The sequence below is a fragment of the Papilio machaon genome, chromosome 17, assembly GCF_912999745.1.
Source record: "Papilio machaon chromosome 17, ilPapMach1.1, whole genome shotgun sequence".
NCBI lineage: Eukaryota > Metazoa > Arthropoda > Insecta > Lepidoptera > Papilionidae > Papilio > Papilio machaon.
In genome coordinates, this window is record NC_060002.1 from 2,519,604 (window position 1) to 2,536,167 (window position 16,564).

The following is a 16,564-nucleotide window of genomic DNA, read 5'->3' on the forward strand; positions in this document are numbered from 1 at the left end:
GAGAGAGTGAGAAACAGAAGATAGACGCGCTCGAGATGTGGTGCTGGAGAAGAATGCTGAGGATACCTTGGACCGCATTCCGGACTAATAAGTCAATCCTCGAGGAACTTGGCATCAAGCAGCGTCTGTCATCCATTGTTCGTACTCGGATACTCACTTTTTTCGGTCACGTCTGCAGACGTAATGACGAGTCTATCGAGCGCTTGGTGGTGCAGGGGAAATTAGAGGGCACCAGACCACGGGGAAGGTCGCCCATGAGATGGGCCGACCAGATTAGAGCGGCTGTAGCTGTCCCCCTGCACGAATGCACAAAAAAGGCAGAGAGTAGGGAGGAGTGGCGGCGCTTAGTACAGCGGGTCACCGATACATGATGACCACGACCAGTCTGAAAAGACTGCAGCGACGAAGAAGAATGCAATTAAAACATCTTATTCAATTATCTTTTAACACAATCGAGTAACAAAATGTTGTTTATTACGATGTAGGCATAAAAGCGTAGGCAAGTACCGTGACTGATGTGCGGGCGAACAAAGTAAATTCTTCTTGCTACTAACATCAGTTTGAAGTTAAATCACTTTATAGAGATTTATTTTGATACTTCGAAATTAACTAAACTGTTTATTACTCACGGCTCTTTAGTTTCTACTTTATAATGTTTCTATTTGCAATAAATGCGGAGATTATCGTTCTTTAGTTCCGTTAAGGTTTATTTTTGTTGTTCGTTTTCTTCTGTTTTTTTTATGTTTATGATGCCAAACCTCTCTAAAAAGTATGCTATTAGTTGATTTTATAGAAATAATTTTTAGTTACATGCCAATTATATCCAAATATTCGTTTATCAGTATGTAGTATAAACGCCCTGTAAATATCAAATTTTGAGCTCAATCAAACAAAAAAACAACAAACAACTATTTCTGTGTGTGTGTAAAATATTAAAATAATAAAACAATTGTTACTGTACGTAACATTACTTATACAGAAAATGTTAAATAATTATTCGAAACGTTTAACATTACAATAACAATCTGTTTGGTTACCAATCGACAACAACCAGCGTTTGAATGAGGTCGACCCAAAACAAACACGTACGACCAGATTTGATTCTCGAGAGCATTCTAATGCAATACTGATTTTATATATCAGAAATAAATTATAACATAAGCAAGTCAAATACTGGAATATAACGGAATTAGGACATGGATTTAATGTAGGAATGAAGATAAAAAAAACATTTCTTAAGCGCTAATAACCTAATGGCGAACGGTCGAGGGTTCAGTTCTTTTCATTCGAATATTGTGAACCATATCTTCACACAAACCTTTGTGCCTTCTTGAGATGATAACAAGACACATGAGTTATTCCTCTTTTAACAGTAATTGAAAGGAATAACCATATGAACAGGAATTTGTGAAAACAAACGATAAGTAACTACTGCTTACATGTGTTTCAAATTCAAATGGAATAACAGAATGTAAAACAATTGTAATAGTTGTTATTTAAAAAGGTAACGTAGAAAATATCAAAAGGACAAAGGACTAAACTTTCTCACGTTGAAATTTGAAAATATTATAAGATAAATCATTGAACGTCGTTGCATTAAATCCCTTTTGTTGAAGTTTAATTAAAATGAAGTAATTTATAAAGTTTTACAATGGTGTGGTAGAACTAAGGGTAATCCCACATCTGTTTTTAATTCACCAGATCTTTCACATTTATTTAAATCATTTTATTCTTGCTAAGTGAAAATTCATTCGGTTGAATTTTAAATTCGCATCTGTGCCAACGAGTCAGAGAAAATTTAAATCTTAAAAAACTAGTCTGATCTAAAATAAATACTATTTTTATATACATTATACTCTATACAATTAATAAAACTGAAGTGTCTGTAATATGGAGGAAATATATTGTATTTCGGGAAAGCTTTAAATCTTAGGACTCCGTACCTCGAAAGGAAAAGACGGAATCTTTATAGGATCTCTTTGTTGTCCATCCGTCTGTCTATCAAGATCCCTTTTTTTTCAGGAACGCTCGAAGGTATCAAGCTGGAATTTATAGTAAATACTCAAGTCTACTGTCCCTTGGAGCTGCAAAAAATACAAATTTCTATACCGCAAATTTCCGCAAATTGTCGACACTCGCAACAGAATCAAAACCTAGATGGTACGTCTCGTGAACTCAAAATCTTCAAATTCGATGCAAAGCAACGTCTTGACGTTTTTAGTTATATTTACATACCTACAGGTTTGTACGGAATGCTCGGTGTACGAGACCGACTCGCACTTAGCCGGGTTTTTTCCTGTCTATTTAGCTGTCTCTGTTAGGCTATGCCTTTGTTCCGGGTAATCCCTGGAACGACTGGACCGATTTTCACGAGACTTGGACTGAAAAGTAACTGATGTATGCGGAAGTAACTTGGGGTTTTTTTTAATCCCGTACTGACGAAGTCGCTGGCGACTCCTAGTATATTATTAAAAATAGAGAGAGATAGAGAGATACATGTGTGCCAGGACGTCGCCAAATGGAAATCCGTAGTGTCTGCTTATCCCTCTGGGTTAAGTTCTTGAGTAATAATTATTGTTGTATATAAATAAAAGTTAATGTTTGTATTTTTGTCCGCTATGCGTTTCTAAAGAACTGGACACCATGAAGATTTTTGCCCTAAGAATAAAGCAAAATGATTTTCAGTTGTAATGAAAATTTTTAACTTTTATCATTAATCATAATTGTTAAATAGGTACATACAAAAACGAACATTATAGTATTCCGTATTTCACTATATTTTTTTATACGTATAACTACACAAATAACGTATTAATAATGATGAGGAAAAGATGACGGGGATAAATTATTAGTTCCTTTTTGTTGTCTTTCATGGTTTGCCGGTTTACTTTATGAACCGTGTTAGAACAACAACTAGCTGTACAGCCCGCGACTCCGTCCGTGCGCGGTTAAAAAAACTTAATTGGGGTATGAAAAATAGATAGTAGCCAATTATCAGATCTACTGATTATGCATATAACATTTCATAAAAAATCTGTCAAGACATTTCGGAGAAATAAGGTAACTAACATTGTGACAAGACAATTTTATGTATAAGATAATAAAGTAGTATAGTAATAATAGTTAGAAATATAAGCTTACTAGCTGTCGCCCGCGACTCCGTCCGCGCGCAGTTAATAAGCTTATATGACACGTTCGTAGTTTACCATAGCAGCGCCATCTATTGATTACTTACTCAACCCAGTCGAAAGGTATCGATATTTGTTAGAATCATTTGGAGTTAACAGATAATTGTGACTGTCAAATAATAACAGACAGATAATTAGCAATAAATTAAAATTGCGACTATAATTTGAGATTTAAACTATCCTATCTCTCAAGTTGGATCGAACTGCACATGGTGTGCGAATTTTATTATAATCGGTTAAGTGGTTTAGGAGTCCATTGAGGACAAACATTGTGACACGAGATTTATATATTTTAAGAAAGATAAATATAAGCTTGAATATATGTTAATGTAGATATTAGGATACTGTTTAAATCGTAATCACCGTTTTTTACAACTTTTCCTTTGTGTTTTTTTTTCTGTATTTAAGCGCCATGAGGCATAAAATAATTGGATTTCGTTATTGAGGAATTTAACTTTCTTCTTACAAATAATTGTCAAGGATGTTTTTCTTTGAGAAATTGGCAAAAATCGTAGATATTATATATAATTTATCTATAAGATATCATTGATGAAATGCGAAAATTTAGACGATATTTTTTAAATATTACTTCATATTATATTAACACTGACAGTTTACCGCAACTTCGTTAGCGCGGAATTAAAAAAATCTAGTAATAATAATAGCCTGTCATCCGGGGATAACATAGCTTCGCAAAAATGAAAGATTTTGTCAAATCGGTTTACTAGTTTCGGATCTTATTCAATGCAAACAAACAAACATCATATCTTTTCTCTTAATAACATTAATACTTTGAGATAAAAAACTTTTACTACAATAATTTAGAGACACAAATGTTTGACTTTTCAAGAAGACTTACGTTTATAATATGAAAATGAAGTAACAGATAAAAAAAGTCAAAGACAAAGTTAAGAATTAACTTAAAAGTAATTACTAATTATCTTAAAATTTTAGACAAACTCGCGCATTAAGTAATAAAAATTCATTAAGTACGAGTAACTTCAGTGAATGCCGCATTAGTGAGCTTAAACTTCCTGAAAATAAATTAGCTACGATACTTTCCGACTAAACTGTTTTAAGTGTTTTATTTCCATTTATCTATCCATTATTTCTACTTATTTATTATTATTTCCGTCTACATTTAAGATTACATTCAAGGGTAAATTGAAATAAAATGTTAGTTTTTTTAAGTCAATATCTTCTCAAGATGTGGATCTAAAGCGTGGGGCTCACTCATTCCAGATGGAGCAATAAAAAAGTGCGGGTGGCAAGAATTCAATAGATGTGGAAAGCGGAAGACCGCACACTGTGGTAGGTATTGAGGAAGGGTTGTACCCAGAAGTTAACGTTGCTATGACGATATCGTATTCAACACAAATAACTTAAAAAAATCAGTTAAAGGAATCAAATTGTGGCACTGTATATTAAACAGTGCACGTATCCGATTTCATTTCTTTGTTTTCAAAACAACACAATAACCCAATATCGTGTTTGAAAAACTGCAGCAAGAATCATCAACATAAACCAAAGTCGCAGATGTATTGAAAACAATTTGCAACATTTCACATAAAATATAATTAAAAATTAAAAGATAAATATTTATTTATGCAAAACATTTGATTGGGTAAAATTTTTAGTTAAAGTTACTGACGCGCCAATTTCTATTGAAAACTAGCTTTTACCCGCGACTCCGTCCGCGCGGAATAAAAAATAGAAAACGGGGTAAAAATTATCCTATGTCCTTTTCCTGGTTCTAAGCTACCTGCCCACCAATTTTCAGTCAAATCGATTCAGCCGTTCTTGAGTTATAAATAGTGTAACTAACACGACTTTCTTTTATATATATAGATATAAATTAGCGGTCGCCTTCGACTACGACAGCGAGGAATTAAAATAAGTTACTCTGGCATACATCATATATTTTCCAGTAAGAGTCCCGCCATAATTAATCCGACCATTCGGAGATTACTATGAACAAATGCTGTCTTGCGGATAGACAGAAAAACAGACACCAATTTAAAAAATACATTAATGTGCACTAATATGTTTTTTGTTTTGATATTACATAAAACACTTCAATTATTTTAATTTTGTAGATGCATACAAAAATAAATGTACTTTACACTAAACTGTACTATCATGAGTTAACGGTTACTAAGAGTATAAATGTACATACATTGTACAGAACAGAGCAAAAACATAATTTATTGCCATGAACACTATCTGCTTAAGCCCCACGAGCTAGTATCACTTTTTTTGTCGCATTTTCTTTTTGTTGTGGCTGCAGTTTTGTGTTTGCTTACTGTACCATTGGGAAAACTAAATAGTTCTTTCTATTTTTTGCATTTCATCGCTTCTCTCTATTTATCAACTCTTTAAGTATTATTTTATATATGCTTAAAATAGGAAATCCTTCTAAATATTAATTAAACAATAAAAAATGATAAGAGTAATTTTATTTATTGAAAGGGAACAGAAATTAAAAGTTGTTTTAGTGTATGTATTTTTTTTAATTCATGACTTTGCTTTTTAATCTAACTTACAGTCGTTAATTGTTCATTAAACTTTTTCCTTTCTGTAGCTTTAATGTGAAAAAAATACATTAAGAAATACTGTAGCGACCATTTGGAAAATTTAAATAAAATAAAACTCGTTATTCAAAATAGGTACATACGGAAATTAGGTACCGCATTCAATTAAATTTTTTACTGATACATATATCTGAATAATTTTTTCTTATCGTGTTATAAATTGCTCACATCAAAAATCCCAATAGAATTCCAAGTAACCTTGAAAGCAACATGTTCTAATGCGTAGGCTCCAAACCTACACAGAAAAGTAAAGGTCTGTAAGTACGATGAAGGTGAACCTCATTAAATTCAATTACATTGCACATTATTAAGTACGATGATAATAATTGAAATGTTTATGAAGGTAACGTACGTGTTCAAAATAATGAGATAATTCTCCGTGGTATTCAGAAACCAAAATCCCCGTTAAACATATAGACAGGGACGAAGATACGTTTAAAACAGATATTTTGGTCTCAGAAACCAACGATAAATGATTTAAAAACTTAATTTAACTTTATAATATACTAGCTGTCGCCCGCGACATCGTCCGCGCGGAATTGAAATAAAACTTAATTGGTAGCCTATGTGTTTTTCCAGACTATAGATCTGTGCTAAATTTCATCAAGATCCGTTGAGCCGTACCGGAAATACCATCTAACAAAGATCTATCCATCTATCAACTTTCGTATTTATAATATTACTAGCTGTCGCCCGCGACTCCGTCCGCGCGCATTTAAAAAAAACTAAATGGGGGGGGGGGTATGAAAAATAGGTGTTGGCCGATTCTCAGACCTACTGAATATGCTCACAAAATTTCATGAGAATCGGTCAAGCCGTTTCGGAGGAGTACGGGAACGAAAACTGTGACACGAGAATTTTATATATAAGATTATGACATATATGGGTTCTCTGTTTTGTTGATAAATATTAGCTGATTAACAACAAATATAATCTACAAAAAACACATATATTAATTTAATTTCTATGATAGTTTTCCAAAGGTTTCTATGGAAATAAACTCACACGCAAGTATCGACATTCTCTTTGAAACCGTCACAAGAATGAAGCTATCTCGATTGAACTTGGCTATAAACAAAATATTATTTTCCTTCTGAACAATATATGTCCAGATAAATTTCGTATCCGCTCCACCTTTGAATCGGGAGCTAACGTAGAAAATTGAATTTGTGATTTTATATAACAGATTGTGTCAGCCGTTGTTCAGATATTGCCTGTCGACTTCAATATACAGGCGTTCATTTTAAATTATTGTAAAGATAAAAGTAGAGTTCCACTGCCGTGACACTTTTATAAAAATATATTGTAGTCTCTGTTTTATAATATAATGCAACGCGTGACTACTTAGACGTTAAAATATGTAAAGACCGGACATTGTGAACTACATTACCATTGGTTCTATTTCAGTTTTCAAGTTTGTTACGCCGACAGGTGTTACTATATTGACTTGTCATAAAACATTCCACAAAATTGTAAAAAACATTAAAATAACATATATATTATGTACCATATACAATCCACTAATAGGAATGGTAATCGATGTTATCTATCTTACTAATAAATACGAATGTTTAGATGGATGGATGGATGGATGGATGTTTGTTTGAAGGTATCTCCGGAACGGCTGAAAGGATCTTGATGAAATTTGGCACAAATGTAGAACATAGTAGTGGAAGTACACATAGTGTATTTATCAAGTTTTTTTTTTAATTCAGCGCGGACGGAGTCGCGGGCCACAGCTAGTGTCTTTATAAAATGTCATAGTCTATCCAAATAATGTATTACAGATCCCATAAAACTTTTAAGTTCCCATTTATATTAGTTTAGAACATTTATGGAACATTAATTGAAACTAATTATGTTGATACATGCTTATGACGACTTTCTGTGAGAAAGTAGGACTTTTGTTCTCTGTAACCAGATATAATATTTAAATTTCTTTGCATGACAACATATATCAAATCACGTGTCACGGTAATGGAATTCTACGTTAACTGATAAAAACGATAGCAATTTTTTTGTATATTTTTCAAAATATTGATAGCAACAATAAAAATCTTCACATACATCACTACTATTTTACTGATTCAGTATACGTTTTCTTAATGATATATGACTCCATTTAAGACTTTTGTTCACCTTTTAAATCTTTGATACATTTTTCAATCAAACGTACCAGGCGCTTGATAAACTGTACAGAAAAAGAAACGAAAACAAAATAAAAACATTAATTGAAAGCTGAAAATTTTTGATTCGTAATTGTAAAAAATTAAAAGATCAATTATGAGTAAAAAAATCTTGATTTAATCAAACTAAACTGAAGCTCGAGAAGTTAATATTTGAATAAGTAAATTAAAAAACTCAAATTCAGTGAAGCTACTAAAAATTCGCCACATAATTTTCGTTCCATTAAAATGAAAAAGCAAAAACATTGTCATAAAGTTGACAAAGGACGTAATTAGATATGACACAACTGCTTTATAAAGCGATGTCACAAATTTTCCTCGACATCGACTTTAATGCGCTTTTCATGAAAATTCCACTTAAAGTCATGAATGTAGAATTATTTGTTAAAAAGTCCATTTAAATAATTATATCACAAGTATTAACTATAGTCCAAATAAAAAATCGCTACGTCAAATCGGTTCGAATCATAGAAACCGATCTGACAAGTCCCCAATCAAGTAATAATAACGAAGTAACAGCCCGAGCCGAGGCTCCTGAGGGAGCCCTCGAGCCCAGTTGCTCTTAAACGAGGTTTAGGTTAAGCGCAATCTGCGTCCGGCCACCTCAAGCCCGGTGAAGCTGTTAATGCCTCTTCAAGGCAAACAGTGACTACTCAGTCACAAAAAAAAATCTGACGAGTCAAACTTAATTATGACAGCTCACTAGTGCATCCTTGTTAGTGTCAAAAAGTGTCACAAAATTCTTTTCGTACTGTAGCTGACATTTGATATAGGTTTTACGTATGTACTGGAATGGGTGAACGTGTTTGAAAAGTGCATAACGCTATTTAAAAAAAAATCTTTGATCATGAATTACAGTCGAATTTTGACCAATGGGTGTATGTGACGTGTGAAGAATTATACGAACTTAAAAAAATCTTTACTTAGACCTTCGTATGTTTGTAACTCGTTCATAAACGATAAACATGTCTTCGTGAAGGCTAGCAGGTAAATAAAGCTTAGATAATCTATAAAGAAGTACGTAAACCAAGAAACTTACATAGTTAATAACTTTTCACATTAGTTTAGCCGAAACCGTATACAACTCTATATAATAAAAGCACATTGAACAAGTTCTATTAGCGTAATATACAAAAAGTTTGAACAAATAAACTTTCGAAGTAAAGAAAACTTGAAAGCCAAATAAGCTCCATGAGTATTTTTTCATCAGAATATAAATTTAATATTATCCTAAAACGGTTAACTAAGTTATTTTTAAGTTGGTTAAAAAACATTTTGATAGGGATTAAGGTATTCGTTCGTGTCCCAGAAGAGTAAACAGACAGAAATACAAAATGGTTCAAATTTCTGTAATAAAATAACACTCTGCCACGCTCAGAGTTAATTGAGTGCTAAGGGATACTCACCAGAGTATATTTAGTACCAGATTTTTTTTGACTGAGTAGTCACTGTTTGTCTTGAGGAGGCATTTACAGTTTCACCGGGCTTGAGCTGGCCGGGCGCAGATGGCGCTTAGCCATTTAGTACCAGATATACCTATACAAGTATATACAGAGGATCTTCTTATATGAAAGAACTTTTATCAACTATTAATGCCGCTCTCAGTTACTGGCTACGATAACAGTCGATTAGCGACTTGACTTCTAACACTGAATCTACACTAAACGACTCTCTTAGAAGACACTTAAAATCTACGAATGTAACAGGTAGTGCGGTGGTTAGTTTAAAAAAATATTTAGTGATTTTATAGAGACGTTTCTTATGAAGAATGGGACGAAGAAGTGGATTTGGCGGTGGAAGGACCGATTAACTACTAAGGGGAAATATATTTCTCTCTTTAAAGGTAGGCGACACATCTGCAAATGCAGATGTCTATGGGTAGCGGTCATTTCATTATTTTTAGTGAATTCTAGCTTACTCGCTTACTCATTTGCTAACTTATACTAAAAACACACTAATTAGGTCATGAGCACATGTTATACATTCCAATTTTATCAATTTAAGTAAGCTACGAAATGCAAACGTGCACCCCAGGGAACATATATTAAGACGACAGTTTCGCGAGTCTCGAAGCACGTCCATATATCTTTCGGACAAATCGGTTAGTCAACTACTGGAGTAAAAAAAGTTTTGAAATTGAAATAAATTTCTCTGTTAAGTTACCGTGAATTTTCGTAACCTGACTCTAATGCTTACAACTCCCGTTTTGAAGTTAAATTTGTTTGTTACATTTATTTTTCATAAAACACAAACATACGTTAATTATAGAAATATATGAGATAAATTAAGTAAAAATAATGAAAAATAAGTCATAAGTCAGTTTAGAAAAACATAACCTTTTTCAGAAATGTCAAAGATTTATTATTTATACGTCGAATGCAATAGTTTATTAATTTCTATCCCATTTTCTCGGACGTAATCCTAAAGAGCTTTGTCCTCCAGATAATTGGTTATGTCAATGCTCTGCGTCACTTACGACTAAGAGCTTACCGTATAGTGCTGAAGTAACCAACTTAAATTGGCTCTATTTGTGCCGTGAGCACTTAAACCATATTAAGGTAACTACAAATACAAATATACTTTATTCTGCACTATCATGGAGTTACCAAAAAAGAAAGTACAACAGGATTTTCAAAAAAGGCATCTAAGCAGCGATCTCTGCCAGACAACCTTTGGGTATAAAATAAGCTAAGTAAACCAAATCGGTAAACCAAAATACCAACCGGTAAAAAAAACAAAAACGCACGAACAAGAAATAAAAATAAAAACAATAGAAATATTTAAAAGAGAGAATAAAATACATTATTTCAGCAATTCTACTATATATATAGGATATACAATGACGACAACTACTTAAATAATAAACCATTCTTACTGTACCCTTCGACACACCGGGGAAGAATAACGAATAACACCTCAATCTCAAAATGTCTACAAGCTGTTAGGCTACAGAAGGTTATAATGAGACGGCTATACCGTGCGCTCCATTGCCGAAACTCATGTTAAGAAACACAAATCTCATAGTCAGTTTGAGTTTTTTGTTACTGAGTTATCACTGCCTCTTATTTACAGCTTAAGGTGACCGGGAGAAGATGGCGCTTAGCCTAAACCTCATTTAAGAGGAACTAGGCTCGAGGTCCCCAGAAACCTGGGCTGGGGCTGTTACTTCCAGTCACTTTGAAAAACTAGAGATACTATTTTTTTTATACAGGGGTTTCAATAGAATATCATGGTTATAGATACCCGTTAAGAACATAACCAGGAAAGACAGAAATGTCTTTCCCTCTCTTTCTACCTCAGTTCTGTGTTTTATCTGTCTTCTCTCTCATGTAACAAAATGTGACGTGCAATTGAATTGCATAAAATAAATTATTGGATGCCCGCCAGCGTTTTACTTGATAAATAATATGAATGAATGTCTAATCTAAAAAAGAAATTCTCGTAAATAACGAGGTTACCGTACATTAAATAATGACATCCCTAGTGTGAATAACCGCTATCTCTAAATTTAGAGTTCGAATTCCATTAAAAATAGTATGTTTATTAAATGTTGAAAAACTATATATTAAATCATTGTCATGAGTAGTTAGGCGGTCGTTCTATTTATGACTTATATTATTGAATGCCATAGATGGTTATTTCGGTCTTGTATTTATAAATTTAGTATTTACACTTTGTCTGAAGAAAACTAAAATATTGTTGTAGTATATCGGTAAGTTTTGTTAGAAACTATATAAAACCTCCTTAGGAAAAAAAAAATTACACCCAATGTGTACGACAATGTATCACGACGAGACAGATACAGTCAGACTAGGAGACGCTTCATTGTCAGGGATATGTGACTTTGTATTTAACTTTTACCTACCGAGTCAGTTCAGTTAGTAGCATATTGAATTGAATATAAACCAATAGAAATATTTCGCTTCAACGTTCGATAACAGATAAGACTGAACATATATATGACCTAATACATTTTACTCACCAAAGGAAATAACTTAAAATTAGAAATTCGACAGAGACTCAGCCAAAGTATCCTTTCAGGCAAAGCTCGAACGCAAACTTTACGTTCATAAGATGAAAAGTTAGGAATTAGTAATTAGAAATTATGGTTATTGCAAGTTAGATCGCTCAATTTTCCAGTTAACTTGCTATATATCAAAGACAAATATTAAATATGGAACATCTACCATTAAGTCATTTACGTAAGACTAGGTAATAGTCTTACGTAAATGACTTAAAGCCGAATTTATTGCATCCTACGTCCCAACCGAAGGGCTCGAAGCCTACCCTAAGTTAGGGGTAACTAGGCCATAGTCAACCACGCTGGCCCAGTGCGTATTGTTTGACTTCACAGATGTCTTTGAATTCTAAATCGAAAATCTAAAAACACATGGCGGGACAGCCTACAAGTCAAATGCTCAACCCCTGAGCCACCGGCACTCACGAAAGAATTCATACCAACATATAAATGCCAAGTCGCGCAATTGTAATTACGTCTTTGAAGGTATCTAATTTGAATAAGCTGCCAGCAAGTTACCAATCAACGTAGGTCCGTTGTAAGAAGCGGGCATGCATTATTTAATACTATCCGAAGCAGCCGGTAGGGCTTAAGGAGAACATGAATATTTCATCATTCCGGATTTAAGACGTAGTAACAACTGCCTCTTCTCTCCTATACTTTGGTAGTAGCCGACTCGCTTTTTTACTTTTTTATTTGAGATTTTTATGAGATCGGTTGAGGAACAGGGGGTATGTATATGTTGGTCGCCTGGTAAAATTTACGCGTTTGTCAAATTCCTGGATAGTATACTTACTTTTGTCGACGCTTCATATTTGAGATTTTTGACGAATAGTTTGTTTAAACGAATTTGATCGTTTATCTGACGCTTAAGATTAAATTTATTCTTATAGATTAGGCGCTAAATGCAATTTTTACAAAAGAAATCAAAAGAATATAGACATTTGGCTTGCAATCTATAAATAACATTAAGCGTACAATTCAGCGATGAAATGTTGCCAACGTTCGTGAGAAATGATTGCCCGATTCCCGAAGCCCGATCTTATCGTGATGAAGTTATACCGGATTCAGGGAGCGAAGACGAGTAAGTGACTCAGTGATGGCCTTTATACTTACGAATGCATATTATATTCGAAATATTTCGCAGATGTAATCTCATCTAAATAGTACAATATATCTCGTTTGTCCGTCCGTATATAATATCGAAAAAAATATATTTCGTACACATGATGTATTTGCGTAGCTGTTACGAATAACCAAGTTTTAAAATTCTGTAAGTCTGTTCGCAATGCCGCGTTTGTTCTGGGTAATCTCGGGAACGGCTGGACCGATTTTGACGAGACTTGGGCAGGAAGGTAGCTGATGCACGCGGGCATATTATAGTTACTACTACTTTATTCTTTTTTTTATTCTGCGCTGACGAATTCGGTCGCGGACCGTTAATAAGTTGTAAATTAGGCAACCCATAAGATTGGAGGACTACGACTATGAAAATGCCAAAAAAGATGCTCAGTTACATCATTCCAAATTGTAAGCTCTTTCAATTCTCTTGGTGTAATCCAACCTGCTCGACAAATCTGTTTAATCAAGCAGTTCGCGTCAAACAAAGCCATAGACAAACAACATTTTAGGAAAAGTTTGATAATTTACATAGCATTTTAGCGCTGTCAAATAATATTGCCATGTCTTTCAACATTACTGGTTGTCTATTTTCGCAGAAATATTCAGGTTTCAATTTAAAAGAGTTGGCGTAACCTATAACAAACATTTTGTTTGTTCATAAATCATAAAGGTCTGTTCAAGTCTAGTGGTTAAGTGGGCGTAGAGTTTACATCGCAATAAATTATTTATGGCAATCAGTTCTCAACTTTGAACACAACTGGTTCGTATTTATGTAAAGTTTCGTACTTATATGGGATAAACTTTTAAGGTTCTCAATTAAAAGATTTTTTCCTAATAACGAAGGATATATCATCACAAAGGGGATGAAGATTTGAAATTTATTTTAACTTACCACTATCAAAATGAAGACCAACAACGTCCCACGTTACCGTACAAGCCGTACAGGTGACGAATACCTTTGAAAAAAAAAAACAATTTATAAATAAAGAAACATTAACAAAAAAAAATACACTTAATACTTAAACGACTTTTCTAATCCAAGTGACATTTCGAAAGAAAAACATACTGAATCCAAAATTTAATCAAATTATGGACGCCATGATACTTCATAAACTTTGTTAAGAATTCATTAAAACTTGGATGGATACAGCTTGGAACTTTGGATACATTAAGACATGCAGTTAGACCATTTAAGTTTTAATTAAATTTATTGTTTAGGACATGCTGTGACATAGAAAATTTGTTATTTTATACCTTTCAGTTTCACAATTATTATTTTCATGATTCCTAAACAACCGTTGGTTTCTGAAACCAAAAAATTATATTGTTATCTCTGTTTTGTCAAAGATAATGACAGGGATAATAATATGTTTTATACAGAGATTTTGGCCACAGAAATCAATGGCTTAATAACACTTCCGGAGATACCGTTTAAAATTTTATAACCATTAGTCTATGTAAAAACATTTAAAATCGTTGCTTCCTCACTTTGACTCACATAAAAAAAACTATTAATAAAACCTGTAAAAACAATACTCATTAAAGGTAAAAAAGTGAACTCATTTTCCAAAATTATAAACAGTTTCAAATCAATTAAATTTAAAACAATGGCAATAGTTTGTAAGTGTCTTCGCAGACCTGAAGCTATGTTGCGAGCTACGTGAGAATTTCATTAAAACTTGCCTAGAACAATAATGACACAGACGTGCTTCTCGCTCTTGTATTACTACCAATTGTATTTATCTTGAAATTTAATCCTTCTATTGAAAAGAAATGTATACTATATTCAATTTAAAATTCTTTAACCTGATATATCTTGTTACAATCCAAGACCTAAATAGTTTTACCTTTGACATATTCCGCTTAAACTCATGAATTATATGCATATTACTTAACCACTTAACAAATAGCATTATGGCGTTCCTCTGTTTACATAATTTAGGCATTTATTTATATCTATTTATATATTCAAAAAATAAAATTGTAGTGTCTGTACGTATCGCGAATATAATGAATTTGGTTGCTTGTAACGAAAGACCAATTTTTGAAATTTTTGTTTGTTTGTCTGTCCGCAAGTTCGTTTTCATACTAGGAAATCTTCGGAACGACTTGACCGATTGTGACAGGAATTTGACGTGAAGGTAGCTAATGCATACGAGCACAAGGCTACTTTTTTTCTGCGCTGACGATGTCGCGTTCGACCGCTAGTTTGATTAAGGAAATGCTAACTTATATGATTTATTCATGTTCACTTTTAACTATACTTTACGTTGTTAATTTTGTCTACATTCCCATCTAATAAATATTATTCTAGTTTTTGGAACGAAGTTCCTTATCGCGCGTTGTGAAAGGGGGCTAGACAGAAAAAATTCTTACGAAAAGTTGTCACGACACTTTTTGCTATAGTAAGGGCGTCGCATGTTTCTCTGTCTGTCTCTCTCTCTCTCTCTCGTATAGAAAGCAAGCCAGATATTTTCATTTCTATTTCGCATTGAACAATGTGGTGTCGCGACGATTATTAATAATAAAAAAAATATTATTATAACTTAAAAAAAATAAAATTTTATTACAATTCCTTCACTAATTAATCGAAAGGAACTTCGTTCCATCCGGGTGTCCCTTGACACCTCTCAAGTTTTTTTTTTTTGTAAATATATCAAGATTGATTGTAACTTTTGATAGTATGATATATTAACCCGTCATAAGTATACCAAATAACCTACATCTACTTATATAAGTCTAAGTATAAGCTTGTAGATAGCTCACAATACATTCGACTCAGTTCCTACATATGATATTCTTGTACAACTATGACTATCCAACGAGAAAACTCAAGTCAACTAAATAATAATTCGGGCATACAAAGATGTTAGTCGTACATTTAGGGAAAAGCATTTTATGCTGTAAAGAAATTACGATGGACGTAGTAAGTGACGTTTGTTTTTACTATTTTTTGTTTTTAGGTTAGAATGAACTATATAGAAGGTTGCGTCATAAAGGTATTTGGATTAGCGGAGGCTTAGCTACACGCTTCCTTGTTTCTCAAGGTTTTACCGAAAAATATTTATAGTATGGCTTCATATATCTTTATCTAATTATCTCACTCAAATTTTTAAGTTTAATATTTATTAGAATACTTTATTGTTTTGATACTAATAAAAATAGCGGGAAAAGCCTGGTTAAAAGCAGATACGAAGAAATGGAGAAGGCACATTTATTATCTTTAACGTAAACAATTAATGTATCGTGTCATTACAATAAAGGCTAATTAATAATGATTAATAATAAATAATAATATAAATTAAATAAAATAACATGAAATAAATAAATAAAATATTAATGATTATTTTAATATTTTATACTTACTTCCGTTTAAAATCATTTTCTTTTTTCTCTCTTATGCAAAATAAATGAAAAATTACTTTTACGATAAGTCATTTTACATCATAAATGTAACGA

General features: G+C 32.9%; 1 protein-coding gene across 4 annotated transcripts in view; it reads right to left on the minus strand.

Annotated features, from left to right (window-relative positions):
• The window catches only part of LOC106721671, an 80,526-nt gene that overhangs the window by 36,130 nt on the left and 27,832 nt on the right, over nucleotides 1–16,564 (minus strand). For 2 of the 4 annotated variants that reach the window (XM_045681758.1, XM_045681760.1), the window contains exon 2: nucleotides 13,998–14,061. The exons of the other annotated variants lie outside the window; for them this stretch is intronic. The gene's annotated coding sequence lies outside the window, so the exon portion shown is untranslated. The remainder of the gene's footprint in view (nucleotides 1–13,997; nucleotides 14,062–16,564) is intronic. 4 annotated transcript variants of the gene reach the window in all.